Below are 24,456 nucleotides of genomic sequence, written 5' to 3' on the forward strand. Positions count from 1 at the left end.
CACAGTGTCCCAAAAAAAACAAACAAACAAACAAAAAAAACACTTTTAACGAAGGCCAGATGCCCCGCACCCTAACTTCAACCCCTCCCCCCACTAGCCCACCCCCTGGAACCCCCCCCCCCCTTTTGTTAAAATAAATAGTCCTAGTGGTTTAGTGGATCACCCCTCCCTCACCTCTTAGTGGACCCTAGCCCACTCCTCAGACTCCCCTCTCATCTTAAAAACAGGCATCGGTGGTAACTAAGGGCCTGGAACCCCCTTAGTGTTTGAGCCCTGGAGGACTTTACTTCCACAGAGGCAAAGGGAGCATTCTCAAGACCAAGCAGCCCCTTTAAGGTTACAGCTCGAGTGTATCGGGGCGTGCATTAACCTCCCGATGCACCCGCAGGAAGATAACAACTCAAGAGTTGTTATCTTCAGTTCAAATTACATGGCTTGCAAAATTTTTGGCATTTTCTTTGATTTAAATAGATTAGGGTATTAATAAACTCATTACCATGCACAGTGCTGGGACTCAAGATATTTGAAATACCTTCTGTCAGGACATTTGCTGCATGAAAAATTATGTTTCTGGACAGTAAATGGCCTAATGTTAGTTGGTGAATGAGTTTAGTTTGCATCTGAGGCAATGGAGGATGAAGGGACTTGACCAAGGTCACGAGAAGTAGGAGCAGGATTTGAACACTGGCTTAATAAAAAAAATGTGGATGGACTAATCTTATTAGTTGAAAAAAAGGTGAGAGTTTAATCTATAAATTGTACTTTAGATTAAAACCTGATGGTACGTACTCAATCAGTGACATAACTGCATTCATTGTTACTAGATGTCCATGGTAGAGTTTCTTTCCATTGCTATTTTTCATTGAAGTAACATGAATCGATTGCTACACTGTGGTTTGAAACTTTATATCCATTCTTTATTGATATTGCCTTGCCTTTGTAAGAAAACTATGGGTTGAAATGCATAATGTGTTACATTTTGATGTAAAATAATTTTATTTGCATGGCTAGAAAATTATTTGCATATCAGACAAGCAAAAGAACTGCCAAAATCATTCCCAAAACTAACAGAGCTGTGAATTATAGATTTTGGAAGGACATATATAGAAACACATAATGGTAGATTTTCAAAGATGTGTGCGTGCTACCCGGCACACACATATGGACGCCTGATTTTATAACATGCGTGCATAGGTGTGTGCATGTTATAAAATCAGGGGTTGGCGTGCGCAAGGGGGTGCACACTTGTGCATCCTGCGTGCGCCGATGCCTGTGGCCTTCCTCAGTTCCCTCCCAGTCTGCTCCAAAATTGGAGCAGACTGGGAGAAAACTTCCCAACCCTCTACACTAACCTCCCCTCCCCTTCCCCTAACCTATCCGCCCCCTAGCCCTAACCAAGCCCACCCCCAAATCTTTATTTTACCTTTTGCGCCTGCTGGCAACTTGCCAGAATGTGATCCCCCAGCACAGTGGCAAATGGTTGCTGTGCCGGGGGCCTCTAGCCCTGCCCTGCCCTACCCCGCCCTGCCCCCTCCCAAGGCCCCAGGACTTACGTGCATACCGGGGATCTACGCGCATCACCAAGCCTTTGAAAATTGGCCCAGCGAGCGTAAATTCCCAGGATTTACGCACATAATCCTATGAAAATCTACCCCATAGTGAATGACGACAGATAAAAACCAAAATGGGAGCTCACCCACCAAGATTTTTAGGGCAGTAGCAACTGTCACTCTGTGCATGCTATCCCCAAGCCTTCTGTTAAGGGTAGTAGCAACTAGGGATGCGAGTCGGAACCGGAATCGGTTCCAGTTTCGTGGACCAGCGGGAAATTATTTTTCCCACAGACTGATCATTTTTTCTTTTTTATCAGCTGCGCCCGAACTTATAAACAAAAAACCCATCCCGACCCTTTAAATCTAGTTCTTTAACAACCCCACCCTCCCAACCCCCCCAAAACTTTCTTAAAGTACCTGGTGGTCCAGCGGGGGTCCCGGGAGTGATCTCCCACTCTCGGGCCAACGGCTGCCACTAATCAAAATGGTGTCAATGGCCCTTTGCCCTTACCATGTGACAGGGGCTATCGGTGCCATTGGCCGGCCCCTGTCACATGGTAGGAGCAATGGATGGTGCCATTTTTAAAGATGGTGCCGGCCATCCATTGCTCCTACCATGTGACAGGGGCCGGCCAATGGCACCGATAGTCTCTGTCACATAGTAAGGGCAAAGGGCCATCGGCGCCATTTAGTTTATTGGCAGCCGATGGCCCGAGAGTGGGAGATCGCTCCCACGACCCCCGCTGGACCACCAGGTACTTTAGGAAAGTTTTTTTGGGGGGGGGGTCGGGAGGGTGGTGGATGCTAAAGAACTAGATTTAAAGGGTCGGGGTGGGTTTGGGGGTTGTTTTTGGGTGCCCTTTTTTCCTGCCCCCCCAAAACGATAAGAGAACCCCATGAATGGATGGTGCCATTTTTAAAGATGGTGCCGGCCATCCATTGCTCCTACCATGTGACAGGGGCTGGCCAGTGGCACCGATAGCCCCTGTCACATAGTAAGGGCAAAGGGCCATTGGCGCCATTTAGTTTATTGGCAGCCGATAGCCCGAGAGTGGGAGATCGCTCCCATGACCCCCACTGGACCACCAGGTACTTTAAGAAAGTTTTGGGGGGGGGGGGGTCAGGAGGGTGGTGGATGCTAAAGAACTAGATTTAAAGGGTCGGGTGGGTTTGGGGGTTGTTTTTGGGTGCCCTTTCTTCCTGCCCCCCCAAAACGATAAGAGAACCCCATGAACATTTTGTGGAGTTTTCCTATCGGCTTCGGGGACCCACCGATATCTGATGAGTTTGAAAATATCATATGATATTTTCAATCTTTATTTTTTATTTTATTTATTTTATTTTCAAAACTCTTCTATACCTTCGTTAAGTTGGAGAACCATCACAACGGTTTACATAAAGGCACGATAACAATTATGAGTGGCTGTTCAAACAAGCATTCCCGGACTCCAACTAATGTCTCACAACATCAACATTCATAACACAGCCAGCTCAATTCCAGTTCTTTGTAATTATTTTTAACTACTGTTAACCTTTTCTTTTTTCCCTCCTCTCCAAGTTTATTCTTCCTTGTTATTTGTAACTGCTTTCTTCCGCACTATAGTTCTTGTTTGAAGTTTATTATGCACCCCTGTTTAACTGTAAACCAGCATGATGTGAGTTTATCATGAATGCCGGTATATAAAAACCTTAAATAAATAAAATAAAATAAAAAATAGATTACAACTTGAACATGTGCCAATCATCAGAAAAATGATTCACATCCCTAGTAGCAACTGCCACTCTGTGCAGGCTACCCCAAGCAAAAATGTAAACTTTAGGAGCAATAAAAAAGTTAGCACATTTCTTCATTTCCATTCTCCAGCTAGAAGGAATCCTCTAAGTTTGTCCCATTCTCTTTGAATCCTATTACCATTCTTGTCTTCACCACCTCTTCCAGGAGGGCTTCCATGCATCCACCACCCTTTCCATGAAGAAATATTTCCTGACATTGTTCAGAGTCTTTCCCTTGGACTTTCATATCATGATGCCCTAGTTCTACAGCTTCTTTTCCATTGGAAAAGATTGGTTTTTGTACATGATTAATTCCTTCAATATCACGTCTCTCCTATCTCTTTTCTCTTCCAGGGTATACATATCGAGGTCCTTCATTCTTATCTCATATGGCTTTCCGTACAGACCTCATACCATTTTGGTTGCCTTTCTCTGGACTGCTTCCATTCTGTCCTTCACCATTTTGTGTTGAGGTCTCCAGAACTGAACGCAGTATTCCAGGTGAGGCATCACCAAGGATCTGTACAGAGGCATTATCATCTCCTTTTTCCTACTGGTTATGCCTCTTTCATTTCAATCCAGCATCCCTCTGGTATTAACCACTGTCTTGTCATGTTGCTTTGCCATCTTCAAATCATCAGACTCTATTACCCCGAAGTCTTTCTCTCCCAGTTTTTGTACATCAGTCTTTTGCCCCCCAGCACATGCATGACTCTACACTTCTAAACCTCTTCTCGAGCTTTTCTAGGCCACTTCTCATTTTTCTTCTCCTTCCGGTATATCCACTCTGTTGCAGATCCAGTCTTATCCGCAAAAGAAACAATTTATCTTCTCATCCCTCCACAATATCATTCAATAAGATATTGAACAGTATTGTCCCAGAACCTATCTCTGAGGAACTCCAGTTATCATTCTTCTTTCTTCAGAATATGTTACATTTACCACTGTATTGTAAAAACAGATGGAAAATATTCTCAAGCTCTACCCAGTAAGGAATCCATCACCACTTTGTCAGAATGCTTTTGGGACAGCTTCAAGATTCCTTATACTGGTCCCATAACATTGATCCGCTGTAAGTATGTCCCTTCAGCGACCAGTCTGACAGTATAATCAGGGAGAACCTGTCAACAGATTAGAAGATGGGGTGGGTGGCCAGTCCATTCCTGGAGCCTCCGTATTTCTACATGATCTTGCCGCCTTCTTTACATAGTTCTCAAGAAAGAGCTTGGTAAGTTTAGGCTGATACATAACCTTTCTTACTCGGCTGGTAATTCAGTGAATGATTTCATCCCATCAGAGCTTTGTTCCATTCAATGCACAACCTTTGACTGTGTATTGGATCTACTCAAAGAATGTGGTGAGCATGCGCTTATGGCCAAAGCAGATAAGGTGTCTGCTTTCAAGCTTCTCCCTGTGCACCCAGACAGTTTCCCCTTGCTAGGTTTCCATTTTGACAGTGAATACTACTTTGATAAGTGCATGCCAATGGGCTGCTCCATTTCTTATGCTTATTTTGAAGTTTTTAAAACCTTCCTGCATTGGGAGCTGTCACATTGCATAGGTCTGAAATGTATAATCCTTTATTTGGATGACTTTCTGTTTATTGGTCCTGATGGTATTCAGGACATGGTACCTTGGTACAATTGGTCATGAACTACTTCACTAAATGACTATGTCTAATGATATATTGTAACCGAATCTTTGACGGCACCTGTTAGAATGTACTATAGTACACTTTTACCTACATTAAATATGTGCCTACATGTAAACCGTTGCGATGGTATTTAACTTGGCAACAGTATAGAAAAGTTTTTAAATTAAAAAAAATAAATATAGCCTTGGGGTCCTACTAGATGCTGACAAGTTGAAAACACTTACTAGGGTATTGCCCTTTCAGGGCATTGAATTAGATTCTACCTAGATGGTGTCCAGACTCCCTCAGGATAAGTTCAATAAACTCTGTACTCTGATTCATAGCATGTGTTGAATGCAAAAGGTCTCTAATCGGAAGCCTGGCATTTGCCTGCAGAATTATCCCTGTAGGGCATATATTTTTACATAGACTCACATTAGCAAATGTTACAGTAAAAAAGAGAAATCACTGAATAAGGGTGATTGTCGCTGTGTGAGGATTTGGTCATATGGGATCATTTTCTATCTAATATCTATGGTTCTATGGTGTGGCTTCCACACAGTTTCCAGCTCTGATCTAGAGCTTTATTCTGATTCTTCTGTAGGAATTTCATTGGTCTCTTCTACCAAGGTTCCTGGAGTGCAATGGATGCAGTCTGGTGTCACTTCAAATATCACCTTCCTCAAACTCTTTCCAATAGTGGTCTCCCTTTACATCTGGGAGATGTGTTTAGTTAACAGAAAGGTGGTACTTTGGGTGCGATAACCTCGCAGCTATAGAAATCATCAAACGCCAATCTGTGAAATGTGCACCTGTCACTGAATTGATGAGAGTTATGATTCTGAACTTGGTTGAGTGGGTAAAACATATCCCTGGGGGTGCTGATTGTCTTTCTCTTTGCAAGTGGGAAGAATTCAGAAGGCTAGCACCGAATGGTGATGAGACAGGAACTATAGTGCCAGCCCACCTCTGAGCCATTGGAGCGAAGCTGCACACATCCACTGCACCGCCCACCTGGTGGGCCTATGTGAGGGGTTACAAGGCCGTGCTGGACTACTTGTCTGAAACAGAATGGCAGTGTGGCCCAATCGCCATGCACTTGATGTGCTACAGTACATGGTACAAGCTAAATGAGCAGGAACATCCAGAGGCACAGTCAATTTGGCAGCCAAATTAGCCGGCTTTGATTGTTTTTGCCAAGGTCCAAGTTTGTCCTAACCTGGTGAGTGATTTTGCTGTGAAATGTGTTATAGTGGGGTACATGAGGTCCACGAATCCTGTTCCTGAAAGCTGTAGACCAATCATTCATGAGTACCAGTTGTGGTTATAGAATATTCTGCCACCAACTGCTTTAGGTCCTTTTGAGCCGATCCTGTTTTAGGCAGCCTTTATGATCACCTTTCTTGCCACCCTCAAGGTAAGAAAGCCGGTGATGGTGGCAAGCACCAGGGACAATGGTTCTGGCCTCCTCACCTCAGAGGGATGGCAAGTTACTGCTAAATATTAGGAGATCCAAAACAGATCAGCAAGAAAGGGGTGGCATAGGACCCAGGGTTGGTCACATGCTTGTAATGAATGCTTCACATTACATCGCCATTAGGCCGTCTGTTGGACGTCAGTTTCTTGTGCATGCTATCTTGCTTCTGCTGAGTAAGTTTCAATCTGATGCTTACTTTAAAGCAATCCTTGAGTTTGATGGTTTGCAGTAGGATCAGTTTGGAACTCACTCCTTCAAAATTGGTGCCACCCTTCAGCACAGCTTCAGTAGGCTTACCTGGTCTCACTATATAGCGACTCGATAGATGGTGCTCTACACCTTATTTGTTTTCTGTTAAACAGGTAAAAGGTACATTAAGAATCAACCAGGTTGGGTTGATTCTTAATGTTCTGTCTCCTTTTGGGCCCAGCCAGCAGTGGCAGAAGGTCTAGATCACAGCACATTCCTTTGCATTTTGGGCTGACAAGATCTGGCATTTTTGGGCGGACAAGATCTGGCATTTTTGGTGCACACTTTGGTCTTGCTCCACGAGAAGTGGTTGTGTGATGCCTTGGCAGGAAAGAAATGCACTGGGATCAGCTCATCCCCTTCTGCAACAGCTACTGGTCAGATCTGCCCCCCCCCCCTGATATTTTGGTCATCTTGGGGGGGGGGCAATGATCTTGGAAATATTCCTGATTGGCAACACCAACAATGACATTGCACTTTTCACATCCTTGATACCCCACATGTGTGTCTTGTGGTCCAAGATTATCCTCATTGCCGGTTCTAAATATCATGCTTATGGGACTGATCGGTTAAGCTCATCAAGCAGGCTGGCAATTTTACCATGTGAAATGGTGGTCATCACATCAGACATGATTGTTTCTGTATGTAATATACAAACCTTTTCTGCAAGGACAATGTCCATCTGTCAGAACTGGGTAAGCCATCATGAGGCTACCTGGGTCCTGAAGCAGGAGTGCCCAAGCCATATAGGAGTTTTTGCCTGGAGGAGGGGAATTGTGAAACAAATTATGACCTAATTGATTCAAATGAGGATAGCCTGCTATCACGGCAGTGTGTTCCTGTCTGTAAGGCCATTTACCTTGCTTGCACGTGGCAGGCTGACCGGTAAAGCCCTGAAGAAGTACCTTTCAGAAGGACTGTAACTTTACTTGTGTAAACAATTGGTCTCAGGTCCAGAGGGAATACGTTAAGCTCCAGATGGCATACCTTCTGTTCTCCTTGATATTCAGATTTGCTTTTGTTATGGCTCAGGCACTAGGCATAATTTGTATTGTTTCACTGTTATAATAAAGCTGTGGCCATCTTTATTTCACTATTATGTGTTGAATGTCTGCTTATTGGGTGGTTTGGTGCAATCTGGGTGAGGGTGCTGTCCATCCTCCCTCCTCCCGCCCACTCCAATGGGAAGATACAACTGCCCAAGTTACATAATTTTCTTCTCCAGATGAATTCACAAACTTTTTATAATTCTGTGGTTGCTGCAATAAACATTACAGCAATATCACTGCACAAAAATGGCCAAAACATCCAACTACAATAAAATGTACCACAACCTGTTGCAAAAATCCAGCATCAGTCAATACAAAAATTAGTTAGAAACCAGTTTTCATCTATAGGTATTCAATTGTGCAGTAATTTCATAGAGATGTCTAGTGTTCTGAATGCTTGTAAAAGAAACTGCATTTTTTAATTTTCTTAAAATGAAAATGATGGACCAAAAACAAGAAGTTGACTAGATTAGCTGAGTTCTGCTATACTGAATAGTAATCACATCCAAATACTACTAAACAGACTAGAGTTCCACCAATCAGTAGGTGGAATAATAATAGTGCAGGTCCAGTTTCGAGAGGCAGTGAATATAGAAGAATAAGGTACACACTGGTAGGTATTTGTGCAATAAGAATATTTTACATGAGATATAAACTTGGTACAAGGCTGTATATTACAAAGCCAGAGAGAAGGTGTGTGTATGCGTGTGATAGTCTGTACGAGTCTGTGCCCCTGATCTAAATTATCTCTATTATATGAACAGTTTTTACTCGGTAAATTGTAATTAGCCAAAAATGGCCTTATTATATATGCACAGTACAACACATTCACATTACCTGCAATGTAAAGCCTTATCATCCACCCTGTAATTCGCCTAGAACTGACTGACCAGCCACAGAAGGTAGAATAGAAATACAAAATTAAATTAAATTACATTTAATTACTTTAGTTTGCACCATAATACTTAGTTCCTGTCTCTGAACAGCAGCACCTTAAACAAGCAGCACACATCCTCTAGCAGCCAACAGAATACAGACAAATATACTTCATCCCACTGTACATACACAGTTACTGCACCATACATGTAGGCACACAGAGATTGCAGTACATGCACAGTTAAGAGTGGGCACACATTTACATGTACCAGACCAGTAACATTTAATTACTGAGTATATAAAACTAGCAGAGCCCTGCAACAGCATTTGAAAATAGTTTCCACGCAGTGACACAACCAGGCCACAGCAGCACAGATGTCATAATATAATGGCAATCCAGATACACATAGACAAATACCTAAACAATTTCTATCCAGCTATCAACACAGACACATATAGGCCAATGCAATATAGAGTGCTCGGCCAAGCGCATGGTTTTCACGTGTTTGGATGCACGTTTTGGACATGCGTCCAAAACTCCTCAGGCAATAAATAGATTGGCACGTCCAAAATCCGCCAAAAGTAGCCCCTAAGTTTGTTTTTTGTTTATATTTTCATTCTGCTTTTTAATTGATAGGGATAAGCTAGAGTTTTTTTTAGCTCAGGTGAGTTTTTAGTTATAGGCACTAGGACTACCTTTCTTATTACTGGAACCTCACTGTCGGGATGCCCTAATTCTAATGCATCATTAGTATCCTTTGAAGATACCTCCCTCCAAACCATGCACTGCTGAGCGATTGTCGGTTTTCCCCTGTGTTCTAGTTTAAAAGCTGCTCCATCTCCTTTTTAATGGTTAGCACCAGCAGTCCGCTTCCACTCTGGTTAAGGTGGAACCCATCCCTTCGGAAGAGACTCCCCCCTTCCCCAAAAGGTTACCCAGTTCCTAACAAAACTGAATCCCTCTTCCTTGCACCATCGTCTCATCCATGCATTGAGAGACTCCAGAGCTCTGCCTGCCTCTGGTGACCTGCGCGTGGAACAGGGAGCATTTCAGAGAATGCTACCCTGGAGGTTCTGGATTTAATCTTTCTACCTAAGAGCCTACATTTGGCTTCCAGAACCTCCCTCCCACATTTTCCTATGTCGTTGGTGCCCACGTGTACCACGACAGCCGGCTCCTCCCCAGCACTGTCTAAAATCCTATCTAGGTGACGCGTGAGGTCCGCCACCTTCGCACCAGGTAGGCATGTTACCAGGCGATCCTCACGCCCACCCGCCACCCAGCTATCTACATTCCTAATAATCGAATCACCAACTATGACGGCCGACCTAACCCTTCCCTCCTGGGCAGTAGGCCTTGGGGAGATATCCTCAGTGCGAAAGGACAATGCATCACCTGGAGAGCAGGTCCTTGCTACAGGATCCTTTCCTGCTGCACCCGGTTGATGCCCTCCAATCATGAGACCTTCCTCCTCCAAGGCAGCACCAGGGCTGCCAGTCTGAAGTTGGGACTTGGCTACTATGTCCCTGAAGGTCTCATCTATATACCTCTCTGTCTGCCTCAGCTCCTCCAGGTCTGCCACTTTAGCCTCCAGAGATCGGACTCGTTCTCTGAGAGAAAGGAGCTATTTGCATCACATGCATATGTACAATTTTTTACCAGCGGGTAAAAATCATACAAGTGACACTCGATGCAAAACACTGGAAAGCCCCCCTGTTGCTGCTGGACTGCTGCCTTCATCTCAGATTTGTTCAGCTCTTAGTTAAGTTTTAGGTTTCTATGGGAGTAGAAATGTGTCTAATTAGCGTCCTTTAAATGTATTAGTGAATTCACTATGGGGCAGAATTTCAAAGACTTATGTGCATAGGAGGGTTACGTGCGCTGGGCCTATTTTCAAAAGGCCTGGCGGCGCACATAAAGCCCTGGGACATGTGTAAGTCCTGGAGCTTGAAAAAAGGGCCGGGACGAGGGCGGCCCGGGACAGTATGGGGGCGGGGTCAGCGGCTCCTGGCACAGCGGCCATTTGCCGCTGTGTCAGAGATCATGTGCTGGCAATCAGCTGGCGCGTGCAAAAGGTAAAATAAAGATCGGGGGGAGGGTTAGAGTAGGGCTGGGGGGAAAGGTTAGGGGAAGGGGTGGGAAGGTCAAGCTAGGGAGAAGGGAACAGAGGAAGCCAACGTGGCTCGGCACGCGCAAGGTGCACAATTGTGCACCCCCTTGCGCGCGCCGACCCCGGATTTTATAACATGCGCACGCCTGGTAGTGGCCTACAGGGGAATGATCAAACTCTCAATAAGGTGTGGGGAATTCGTGAAGTGAAGTTAAAAGGCTGTTTTTTTTGTTTGTTTTTTTTAGTGTGAAAGTGGCACCTGTCTATAAATTAAAGGATGAGCTAGAGGCAGGTGGGTGTGTGAGGGGTGGGATAAACAAACAGTCTAACTTCTGTTTATTTACTGCCTTACTGACTATTAAAAGCACAAACACACTAAATAATATTCCCCAATAGTTAACTTCGCCCAAATACTTTTAAAAAGGAAAATTTCCCAAGCAAAACTTGCTGATTCCTTTCAGCCACCAGCAAGGTGATCCTCTCCTCTCAATGCTCCCACTGGACAATATATCATTCTTATTTTATTTATTTAGAAACTTTTATATACCGGCATTAGTGGGTACATCATACCGGTTCACATAATAACTTAAAGCTTGGAAAATACATTTCAACAAGGAGAATGTAACTGGGCGGGGGGGTAAAATAAATAGGCAGTAGGAAGGATAGATAAAACAAGAAAGTCATAACCAGAGAATACAATTTATAATTTACAATGGTAGTCTCCTTAATATAAGGAGAGGGCAGTCCCCTGGAGGGGGGGGACTACGAGGGGAGATGGAAGAGTTATTCTGGGTAAGCATGGTTGAACAGAAGTGTTTTTAGTTTCTTTTTGAATTTAATTGCACTCGGTTCAATGCGCATGTGGTCAGGTAGGGATTCTTATCATCAAGATCCAGAAAGGAACATTTCAGGAAGATTCCTTGACCCTCTCTTGTTCTGACTGGTACTAAATCCTCTGAGTATTCTTATTAACTCTTTGGGCTAAGCATGTCACCTTAATTCTAGAGACACTAATAATCCACAGACATTGCACCTACTGTTTGTAGATAATAACATAGTAACATAATAAATAATGACAGATAAAGTTCTAAAAAGGTCCATCTAGTCTACCCAGAAACAATTTTATTTGCATTTACCCAAAGTAGATTACATTTCTAAATGGAACCTAACTCCCAATCCCATGTGTACCCTTTAGGATTGCAACAGCTGCTTCATGCGTGTTTCCTAGTCCCATACAGGAATCACAGTGCATCCATATCACTGCTGCCTTGGGTTGCAATTGTCACTCAGTGAAGGCTGCCCATTGCCTATATTATCATTCTCTTGCTAACAGGGATCCTCTGTAATTATTCCATGCTTTTTTGAAAACTATCACTGACCTTGTCATCACCACCTCCTCTGGGAGGGCATTTCCAACATCCACCACTTACTTCGTGAAAAAATATCTCATGACATGCTCCTGAATCTTGGAGCATCATATTGTGGCTCCTAGTTCAACAGCTTCACTTTCTGTGCATTAATACCTTTCAGGTGTCTAAAGCTTTATTGCTCCTGTGTCAGATGACAGGATGATATTCAGTCTAGATAAATGTGCTAAGGTGACATTCTGTAAAAGATAATTAAGCAAAACTGAAAAAATCTCTCTGAGGACTGTAGCATAAAAAAACGTGAGCAGAAAGGTGTTCACAAGACCAATAAAGAATATTATAGGAGATTTCAATTGATTTTGAAAAGTGTCTTAACAATACAAAATAAGCTACAAGCTATCAGTCAACTTGCAATTCCTGCACTGTCCTACAGTTTTAGAATAGTAGACTGGCACGATAAAGTAGACTGATGGTGGTCTGGGCCTTATAGATTTAGATAATGCATATACAACTGCTATTATAGGCCATCAAGCATACCTAACAGCATCAACATATTTTAATACTCAGAAAGTACAGACGTACGAAAGTAAATGGCCAAAATAGGTCTCCATCCTTAAACTCAGACAATTGTTTTAGTGAGTGGAAGGAGTGAGTGAGAATTTCCCATCAAATGATGGGAAAAAGGCAACAGAATTTAAAAAACAAGACAAACAACTCTTTACCAAACCTGACCAGCAAACAAGGAAAATCAATGATAAAAGCATAAATATATGGGAAATACAAGGAGTTGCTTCAGAAACACCAATTACAATCTGACTCAGAACTAGTTAAGCTTAGACCTGAAGAAGAGCGATTGATAATTGCAGCACGGGATCGTGAATTATAGACAACATGGTTCACAGCCAGTTTAGAAAAAACATTAAAACAGAGAATTGCATATTCTGTAAAATAGATAAAGTGGCACAGCACATCCATTGGAAATTGTTTAAACATTATAACTGTTGTTTAAACATTATAATATAACTGTAGCAGAAAAGCACTGGGTTCACAACTTTGACAGAATTGTAGAAAATGAAGTTGAAATCACCTGGGACATTCTTATTGCAACAGATAAAAAGCTTGATGCAAGAGATCTGGATATTGTGGTAAAGGAGAAAAGCACAAGAACAACATAGCTGACAAAAGTGCTAAGCGACCATTCTATGGTTTGTATGGTGAGAGAGAAGCTCCTCAAATATCAAATGATGCAATCAGAGCCCAAGAACATGTGGTAGAAAGACACAGAAATAGTCCTAATTGTACTGGGTGCCTCTGACTGATTAAAAAGAACATCCAGACACATTTAGACATTAGGGATGTGAAGAAACAAAAAAAAATGTGTTCTGGTTCCTTTATTCATTTTGTAGGTCACAATCATTCATTTAGATCAATTTTTTATTTTATTTGTTCATTTTTTTCCCATAAAAATCAATGGGGGAAGCAATACAAGCTATTTTGGGCTCTCAAATTGGGGCTTTCTAATCATTTCTAATGAAACATGGGTATACATCATCAGAAGTGTGAAGGGCACTTCAACGTACCAAAACTTTCACTGTGGTTCCAAAATTGACATGCATAGCCCAAGGAACTTAAATGGGGCAAAATGCTACCAGCAGTGGCTGGAATTCTCCAAGGCACCATGAGTTGAGCAAAGCAGCAGCAAGAGTGACAAGAAAGCACAAAGGGTCCCATAAGAGGGGCAAAAGGGGTTTCATTTTTAGCTGAGTTTATTTTATTTTACGATTTTTTATTTTTAGGACATGTCGTTAAAGACAGTCTGTTGTTTTATTGTAAACCGACTTGAAGTGTACACAATATGTTCGGTATATAAAATGGTTTAAATAAATAAAATAAATAATAAATAAATAAATAAAGGGCACAAAAGACCAAAGCAGCATGAAAGAGGCAAAATAGCACTAAATATGGATTGAGCAGCTCAAAGCACCATAAAGGGGGGTACCAAGTGAAGCAGGAAAACCTTGAAGGTAGTGACACAGGATCAAAGCAGCAGAAAGAATGGCATGAAGACCCCGAAGCACCATGAAAGCCACCCACAGTGGCAATAACATCTCAAGGCTCAAATGAGGGGAAAAGGGTACCAACCAAATTGGTACAAAGTCCTGAGCATGAAGAAGCCAGAAGGAATCTCTGGAACAAGCCTCACGTAATTTCCATACAGCATAATTAGGGAAGAGGCTTCCTGTTCAGGTGTGGAATTGGTCTTTCTATTTGTTATGTACAATAACAGCCCTACAATAACAGCCCTATCAGTATCATCTGTCTCCTCTAATTTCTCAAAAGAGGCTAAGAAGCTACTGGTTAGAGATCCCTAAATTCTCTTCAGCCACTGTTCAATATTTGATGATATAAGACACCATTCTTCTTCTGAATCAGCTTTTGCAAATACTACTTCCATTACCTGAGAAGGCATAACAATGGAGGAGCGTGGTCCTGATTTTGGGTGCTGCATATTCCTGCTCCTTCTTTTTGCTGTGGAATTATCTACTGAAGGCTAAATAGTGGATGAGACTAATTATCAGTGAGGACTGTAAGGGAAGGTAGTTGAAGAAAAAGTCCAAGAGGGATTAAAACCATTAATGGTGACTGGGTAATGTCAGTTTAAATCTTCAGATTGTCACTGCAAGACCAAGAGTTAACAAGTACTGTAAGGGAAGGGAACTTTGAAAGAAGCTTGATGACAGCTGGAGCAGAGGAAGACAATCCACAGTAAGAAGAATAGCATCAAGACCCCACAATAAACAGTAAAGGTTAAGGCAGGAAGAATTATGGCATCAAGAGGAGCAAAGCAGTACTAAAAGTGGCATGAAGGACTCAATGGTCCATGAGTAGTGCAGCAAGTGTGCAAAGCAGTTGATTGTCAAAGCAAGAGTTGGCAAGTACCATAAAGGAAGGGAATTTGGAAAGAACCTCAAAGAAAGCAAGAGCAGAGGAGAAACCTACGAAAGATAATAAGACTGGCTTGCAGCAGTGGCACTGCAGAGCAATGCAGCAAGAAATGTTGTACTACTTCTGTTAGCAAACAGAGTTAGAATGTTTGGAAGTGGAATACATTGTCTATGGCTATGCTTACATAGTGTACTACAATTGTACAGTACAATACTACATCCACTAACTCACAGTATATATACAATTATAACATATTGTGTAGGAGCTCTGACTCCTTATAGATATACACAGAAACTCTGAGACACAGAAGAAACAAACAAGGATAAGGCTGGTATTCACTGCAATCTGTCTCTGAAGCTAATAGTATGTATAGATTAAAAAACAAGATAGCAGCATATAGTGATACAGAAAGGCAGAGTGGCATCAAAACGCCTACACTGTAGAGTCTAAGTTATCGCAAACAGCAAGAAGGCATCAAAACCTCCAAGGTGTAGAGTATGATATTACAAACACCATGGAATCCATCAAACCTCCCAAGACAAAGGATGTTGGGTAGCAAACATCATGGAGGCATCAAAACATAAGATGTAGAATGTGTTGTCTGGAAAATAGCATGGAAGCATCAAAATCCCAAAGGCATAGAGTGTGGGATATTTCAGATAGTAGAGGCATCAAACCCCCTAGACATATAATGTGGGGTATTACAAACAACACGGAGGCATCAACCCCCCACCCCCCAAGAGTTAGAGTGCATTGCACATCAAAAAGCACTGAGGCATCAAAACCTCTAAAATGTAGAATGTGGGATCTCACAAACAGCATAGAGGAAATACAACACAAAGATATATAATGTGTTGTATGGAAAACAGCAAAGAGGCATCAAAATCACCATGGCATAGAATGTGGGGGTACCATAAACAGCATAAAGTCATCAAAACCCCCAAGGTGTAGTATGTGTGACATTTCAAATAGCACAGAGGCATAAAAAAACAAAGGCATAGAGTGCAGTGTACTGCAAACAGCACAGAAGCATCAAAATCCTCCAGGTGTAGAGTGTGGGGTATTCCAATCAGCATAAATCATCAGGGTATCGCAAACAGCACAGAGACATTATTATATCCCAAAGGTGTAGAGTGTGGGATATCAGAAACAGCATAGAAGCATCAAAGCCCTCCTGGTATAGAGTGCAGGATATCATAAACAGCATGGAGGCACCAAAACCCGCAAGGCAGACAGTGATCAGTATTGTAAACAGCAAAGAAGCATCAAATCAACAAGGGGTAGAAAGTGGAGTATTGTAAACAGCACTGAAGCATCAAATGCCAAGTATGGAGAAAGGGAATCAGCTCATATACCATCTAATGAGTCCCTTATTGGTCATCCAGTCTTTGAGGTCCTAATCCCTGATATCGAGGGGAACAGTGATAATGGGGCTACTCAGCTTCCTCAATCTACCATCCCTAACCTGATGCAGCAGGGTACAGTTTTGGAGCATGTTCCTTTTCTTCCAAATACCCATGGAGTGAGAGCTACCAGCCTAGATATGGAACCAACAGAAATAACTATAAGGGACATCTGGCAAGTTGTGACATGAACTGAAGCATCCCTAATGGGTAATGTAGAATGTTTATGTTCTTTCTCTGCTGGAGTCACAAATAAGGTTTCTGAAATGAATCCAGGTTGGCCAGGATTGGGCAAAATTTGCCTGAATTATCTTTAGTGGTATCTAAATTTCAGGTCTCTGTGGTGTCTATTATGAAAGACAATGTGTTTATATATTGGAAAAAAGAAGCAATGGAGAACATTTTGGTAACATTTGGCCAGTTGCGGAATGGCCCCGTGACCAGCAGTACTCACCCCAAATACCATTGACCTGCCCTGAGGCTGCCACAAACGCTGAACAGCCAGAATCCTGCCATCTCTTCTGCCATGCCATGCCATTCCCTATGACATGCACGCACCAGCTCCTCTTTTAATAGTTCCACAGCAGGAAACCTACTGAGCTGCAAGGTGATGATGTTGCACTGACTGGTATTTAAACTCTTGCCCTGGACCCAGCTGGCACCTCAGCAACAGATCCTTCTGCAGTCTTGTAGTGTGTGTTACCATGTTCCTGTTCCTGCTGTGTTCTTGATCATGCCTGCCTTGCTCTTGTTTCAGCCCTGCCTCATTCCTACCCCTTGCCCTGTCCTGGTCCTTCTCTTGTCTGCCTGATATTGACTTCTGCGACGGACCTGGACCTCTCTCTTGCCTGCCTCCTGATACTGACCTCTGCTATGGACCCTGACTACTCCTTGATTGCTGTTTGCCATGACCCTTGACCTGAACCCAGTAACCTTCTGATCACTGCCTGTCCAGAACTGAGCCTTTTGCTGGACATTTTTTTCTAATTCCTGCTGGCCCCTTGAACCCAAGGGCTCAACCTGAGGGGAACAGAGCTGCTATAGATAAAGGTGCAGCTCAGCCCCAGCAAGGAGTGTGTCCTCCAGCTGTCATTGTGTGCCTAGTAGGTTTACCTACTAGGCTGCATCAACCATGCCACAGCCCAAAGGCTCACAACCATGACTACTTTGAGAGCCCTGAATCTGCAATTTTTAAACTTTTCTAAATCTAGATGGATCTCTGCAAGTGAACTTTGAGATATTATAATTGTCCTCCTTGAAATAATTTCTAATTTCTAAATGTTAATATCTTCTGGATAAAAAGATTTCTTCTAATGTTCTTGATGGAAATTCTAATTTCTTAGAGCCTACTGTTAGCTCAGAACTTTCATTATTTCTGCATCAGGGCCCAGCCTGGAGATCTGGTAATATTGCTGAGGCCTAGGCCAACACTGGGGCCTATTGCTGAGACCTAGTCTAGACCTCAGCATATTGCTGGAGCTTGGCCTGGAGGCCATGTCCTATCACCAAAATCTAGGCCTATTGCTGGGGCCTGTCTCAGAGGCTTAAGACAGCCTCCAGACATCTTCTTCTGTCCATGATTTTCTTAAAATGATGCGGTCTGCTTCCAGAAACAAAGTGATGTCACTACAGCATGTTCCTCTGGAGTAGACAGCACCATTTTGAAGTACAGGTATTTCCTTAGGCCTCTGGGCTGGGACCCGGCACTGGGACCAGGTCTCCATGCCAGACCCTGGTTTTGGGCATAGGCATCAGTGAAAGGACCAGGCCTCCAGGCTGGGCCCCAGTGTTAGGCCTAGGCCTAGGTCTCAGCAATGGGACCCAGCCTCCAGACTGAACCCTAGCAATGGGTCCAAGTCTAATTCTTGCCGACTGGACCTGGCCTCTAGGCTGCGCTCTGGGGGCAAGGTCTGGTTCCATGGGAGGCCTGTTTTTATTTTTTTTAATTCAATGAATACAAAAACCCCTAAACTTTTTAGATATTTTCATAGGTGGCTAATTTTTGTTCCTTCCATTTGGACAAATTGAAAATGGCCTCATTCATTGCATTTTGCACATTCGTTATACACAAATATTCATCTCTAATGTCCAATGGGGTCATAAGTGAAATGATCTCTGAGGATTCTTCTATATAAACATCACTATTTATTTATTTATTTATTTAAAAACTTTTATATACCGACGTTCATTTGCATATCACATCGGTTTACAGATAACGGGGTTAAATAAAACAATTTTGAAAGTGGAAGGATAAAGTTACATGGTAACAGGGAGGTGAAGGAACAAGAAGGGAAACAGAGGAAGAGAAAAAGGTCCATAGTCATAGATTAGGGTACATGTTGCTTAGAAGAACTATTTACACAGTTCTGCATAATTATTATATTCTAAAGTTAACTGAATGATATCTAGATTTGAGGTAAAGGTTTCCTTGACAGGATGTGGGGGGGGGGGGGGGGGGGGGGGGGAGAGTGAATGCTTATTCAGAGGGGGTAGCAGGGGGCGTTGTTATGTATAGGCTCATTTAAACAGCCAAGTTTTTAGTTTTTTTTTAAGGTTTTTGTACAGTGTTCTTGGCGTCGTTCTGGGGGCATTGAATTCCATAGTGCAGGGCCCGCTACAGAGAAGGCACGATCTTTAGTGGAGGAGTGGAGAGTGAATTTATGAGAGGGTACAGTCAATGATCCTTTATAGGCAGCTCTAGTTGGTCTGATGGAGGTGTGATATTGGAGGGAGTCATTGAGCCAATGTATATTCTTGTTGTGTAGTGTTTTGTGGATAATTGTAAGGGTCTTGTGAAGTATTCTGGAGGGGATCGGGAGCCAGTGGAGATCTCTGAGGATTGGTGTAATGTGATCTATTCTGCGGGAGTTGGTCAGGATTCTAGCTGCTGCGCTCTGCAGCATCTGGAGAGGTTTGATGGATATTGAGGGAAGGCCCAAAAGTAGGGTGTTGCAGTAGTCTATCTTGCTGAATAAAGTGGCTTGGAGAACAGTTCGGAAGTCGTGCAGATGGAGGAGGGGTCTGAGTTTCTTAAGGACCTGCAGTTTATAGAAGCAATCTTTAGTGGTATTGTTGATGGCAAAATTCTTGGGTATCCCGAAATTGGCTATGGTGAAAAGCACAAACTTATTGCACCATGCAATACCACAAGAGCAATACAAAAATAAGCCTCAAAGACAAAAACCAAGAAACACTGGTGAGCTTCCAAGTGACCAGGTTCAGGAATATGTGGCCATATTGCCTTGCCGTTTCCACATTTAAGAAAACACAATTTATATATTTCATGGTAAAATTTTCAATAAGATGCCTAAATGGCACTTTATGTGCACACTTTTCAGCCCGCATAAGTGAAATTGAGATTCAGGCACAAAGTAACTTTATTGTTTATGTTAAACTGAGTTATTATATGGATAAAATGCACACTCATATGGAAGGTTTACTCCAGGCTCTCATAGAAAAGCAGAAATAACTACAAATTCTGAATGCCCAGCAAGTCTTGCATGAGGATTTGTTATGAATTGCTCTGCCCGCGGGTCCCCCCGCAAGCAGGCACGGACTCACCACGCAGCTTTCTTCGCCGATGCAGCAGGACGCCGCCATTGGCCCGCCCACGCGGCCAGGAGGCCGCCCTGCTTGCTTCTTCGCTCCGCGGTCGGAGCCGCGGCCTCCCATGGGGCAGGGTTGCCCCCGACGCGATCGCCATCTTCGCGGCGTCCAGGCCGCAACCCTGGGCTCGATTAGCGGCAGGAGCCGCCCCCGGGGCCTCCCGCAGCGGCTGGAGCCACTGCTGACATCGGAGCCTGTGTCCAGGCTCTCCCCCTGCCTTCTCTGCTAGCATCTGACGCCAGACGCTGTGCCGGCCGCTGTCCGCGGTCCTGCACAGCCCTGCTCCTGCTTCTTAGACGCGCGGCCGCGTCTCTCTTCATTATTTAAAGGGCCAGATACAGGAAGTGTCTGGGCCCCACCTTGTGGACTACTTCCTGCTTGAGCCCTATAAAGGGCTGCTTCGCTCATTGTTCCTTGCCTTGCATCGTTGTTGGTCTTCACCCTGGAGGCTCCTGCCTACCAGGGCCCCTGTAAGGTCTTCTTTGTGGAGCTCCTCACCTTGATGTTGTCTCGTCATGCTATGCCATGTCCATGTCTTCGCCTGAGGTCCATGTCCAGGTTTCTTCAGCCTTCATCTTGGTGTTCCTGCCTTCCTGGATGTTTCCTTCCTACGCCATGCCTCGTCTCTGCTCTTGAGCCTTCTGGTACATGTAGGCCGGGAGTCCCTCAGATGCAGTATTCCTGGGTGGGCTGCCTGCCGGTGGACGGTTGTCCTGTGCTCCTGAGCCGTCTGGTCCTGATGTGTCTTCCTGTGCTGTCCCGCTCCCGTCGTGGTCCGCGACCAGCCTTGGGGCTGTGTAGGGCGCGTAACGGACAGGGTGGTCTGCGACTCAGTCCCGCGGGTGGCCTGAGTAGGGCGCCCTGAGAGACAGTGCCAATGTCCATGCCTTGTCTTGCCTCCCTTGGATGTCTCGTCTTTGGATGCCGTCGCATCAGCCGTGTGTCTTGTTCCTGGATGCCGTCGCATCAGCCATGTGTCTTGTTCCTGGATGCCGTCGCATCAATCCACAGTTACGTCTTTGTAGCCCTGGTGTCATGTCTTCAGCCAAGTGTCTTCGTTCCATGTGATGCCGTTGCATCAACCACAATGTCTTCGTGTCAAGGCCCGTCTTCCTTCAACCTCAGGCCAGGCCTGCTGCTCCATGCTGCTCGCAGCAGGTCCGAAAGGGCCCGGAATGGTCGGAGGACAATTCACCTTCCAACATCCTCGGATGTTTGGCCATGGGAGCTTGCCGGCCTGGCAGAGAGTAGAGTGTTCAGCCATGCGGGACCACCGTCAACCCTTGGTTCGACCCTGGATGGCCTGGGTCGGGCTGAGGCCCAAGGGCACACTAAAACCATCAGAACATAACAGGATTCAAACAAGTACCATCCCTTGCTACAGATTACAGAAGCCCTGAAAGCTAGTTTAGCCTGGTGTACCCTTTTCTTCCTATGATACCTAAGATGGGCCTAGGAGAGGACATAGAGAAAGAGGTAAAGGCCAACAATGAGGAGGTCCAGGGAAATAATGCTGGAAATAGCACAACAGATCATGAGAGGATAAACAAGAAAGAAAGAAAGGAAAATGTGCACACTGAGGCATCAAAAGACCCAGAGAAAGAACAATTATGAGACTTACGGCCACAGGCATGCTTTTATTGCCGAGAGAGGGGCCACTTCACCAAAGAAAGTCCTGGGACTGAAGAAGAAGCTATGGGTGTCAACCTGCCAACCCCCTATGATTTTAGCTTTGTGGGTACTTCTAATCCCAGTCTTGGTGCTTTTCCAGTCCCAATTGAACTGGATGGGATCCATGCGCAATGCTCTAGTTGATTCTAGGAGTGGAAAACCCTTCATTCGGATGGAGCCAGTTAAGCGAGTCTACATTGATTATGAACCACCAGTGGAGAACAGCTGTGAGGGCCTTGTCGTACAGGTCTCACTGGGGATGTTGGCTGGACAGGCCAGCCTTGAGGTAGGAACACTCCAGTGGAAAAATGAAATTCCCGAGGGGGGCCCCGAAACGAAGCCCGACACAAAATTTTTACCCGAAGCACATCTCTAGTACCTATTATAACAGCATCATGAAATTCACAGTATTTCTCACTCTGGGTAAAATACTGTGGCTTAGTAAATAAAATCCACAGATTTGGAGAAGGGGTGGATAGGGTTCTTGCATTACATACCAAGTACATGCTACATCTCAGTATGTTTTTTTCCACTGCTTGTAACATGTTCAAACATTTATGTCTTGTATACAAAAAAAAGAAAAATCAGCTGTAAAAGAAACAGGGCTGTTTCAGAATAAAACATTTTACTTAAGACTTCATGTGTATGTGTGTGTTTGTGTGTGCGTGTGTCTGTGTTAGATGTTAGGTAGCACTGTGGTACTTATGAGAGGTAGTTAGAAGCAGCAGAATGCTGGTGAGCACTCAGCTCCACAAATCCCCTCTTTTTACAATTTAGTACAGAGCAAGACAGACAGATTAAAGGAGGGGGAAAAAAACATAACATAAGAGCATAAGATATTCCATACTGAATCAGACGAAAGGTCCATCAAGCCCAGTATCCTGTTTCCAGCAATGGCCAACCTAAGTCACAAATACCTGGCAAGTACCCAAACATTAAATAGATCCTAAGCTACTAATGCCAGCAACAAGCAGTGGCTATTCCCTATTGATTAATAGTGGTTTATGGACTTCTCCTCAGGAGCTTATCCAAATCTTTTTTTAAACCCAACTACACTAACTTCCTTAACCACATCCTTTGGCATTGAATTCCAGAGCTTAATTGTGCATTGAATGAAAAAAAAAAGTCTCTGATTGTTTTAAATATGCTACTTGCTAACTTCATGAGTGCCCCCTAGTTCTTGTATTATCTGAAAGATTAAATAACTGATTCACATTTACCCATTCAAGTCCTTTCATGATTTTGCAGACTTCTATCATATCCCACTAGAGCCATCTCTTCTCCAAGCTGAATAGTTCTAACTACTTTAGCCTTTCCTCTTTAGTTGTATCACACTTTTCTCAGTTACCACAAATCATTCTGGTGTAAATTCAAATGTCAGAAAGCAAATAAATAATAAGAGATGGCTGAGGGGGGATATGATAGAGGTGTTTAAAATCATGAGAGGTCGAGAACGGGTAGATGTGAATCGGTTATTTATTCTTTCGGATAATAGAAAGACTAGGGGGCACTCCATGAAGTTAGCATGTGGCTCATTTAAAACTAATCAGAGAAAGTTCTTTTTTACTCAACTCACAATTAAACTCTGGAATTTGTTGCCAGAGGATGTGGTTAGTGCAGTTAGTATAGCAGTGTTTAAAAAAGGATTGGATAAGTTCTTGGAGGAGAAGTCCATTACCTGCTATTAATTAAGTTGATTTAGAAAATAGCCACTGCTATTACTAGCAACGGTAACATGGAATAGGCTTAGTTTTTGAGTACTTGCCAGATTCTTATGGCCTGGATTGGCCACTGTTGGAAACAGGATGCTGGGATTGATGGACCCTTGGTCTGACCCAGTATGGCATGTTCTTATGTTCTTAGTTAGATCCTCAATGCTAAACAACATTTTCACAATTTGTAAAGTCAAGGTAAGAAGGAGCTATATTTGGAGGCGAAGAAACAGAGACACATACACACACACACACACACACAAACTAATGGCAATAAATCTCAGATATCTTTATGTGTGTGTATGTATGTGTACGTCTGTGTCTTTGTGGATCTGTGTGGATATGACAGTGAGTGTGTTTGAGGGGAGTGTGTGTGTGTGTGTGTGTGTGTGTAATGTATTTGTATCGGAGATGTGAGGTGTGTTTATAAGAAATTTTGTATGCAGGGAGAATGTGTGTGTGTGTTTTGAGGTGAGGGTGGGGGCCACTGTAAGGCATTCTTTTCATCATAAAGCAATGGTGATTTTTTTTGGGAGAGTCTGTCCTCTGGAAATAATGACCCAATATTTCTGTTTTTTGAGTTTGGTGACTTTGCATTCTTTTTTTTTTTTAGAGTTATTTTTCTCTCAGATAGATGAAGAGACAAACAGAATGCCATTTTACATAACTGTTCAGAACACTCCATATGTCGGAAAATATAAAAAATAAACAAGTAAACTAGAGAGATAAAAAAGTAAGAAAATGTAGAAAACTAGAAATTGTGGATACATAATAAAACTGAGGCATTTGTAATTTCATGGCACTTATATTTTTTCCATTGGTCTGTCAAAGTGCATTCCTCTACCAAGACAGCATAAGAGGTCTCATGTTTTAAATCATTAGACTACAATCTAAAAAAAACTCCTTGGGCACCTACTCAAGACTATCAATGCCTCTCTGTGACCTTGGAAAATTCAGTCTTATCCCTGTGTCTCTGAGCCCCAGCTGATAATGAATTGCTTGTTTGTAATATGACTTTCTTGGTCAACAA

General features: G+C 43.4%; 1 protein-coding gene across 2 annotated transcripts in view; it reads right to left on the reverse strand.

Annotated features, from left to right (window-relative positions):
- RFX6 (regulatory factor X6) overlaps positions 1 to 24,456 on the reverse strand; it is a 277,346-nt gene that overhangs the window by 135,761 nt on the left and 117,129 nt on the right. The window lies entirely within an intron of this gene.

The sequence above is a fragment of the Rhinatrema bivittatum genome, chromosome 3 (assembly GCF_901001135.1).
Source record: "Rhinatrema bivittatum chromosome 3, aRhiBiv1.1, whole genome shotgun sequence".
Taxonomy (NCBI): domain Eukaryota; kingdom Metazoa; phylum Chordata; class Amphibia; order Gymnophiona; family Rhinatrematidae; genus Rhinatrema; species Rhinatrema bivittatum.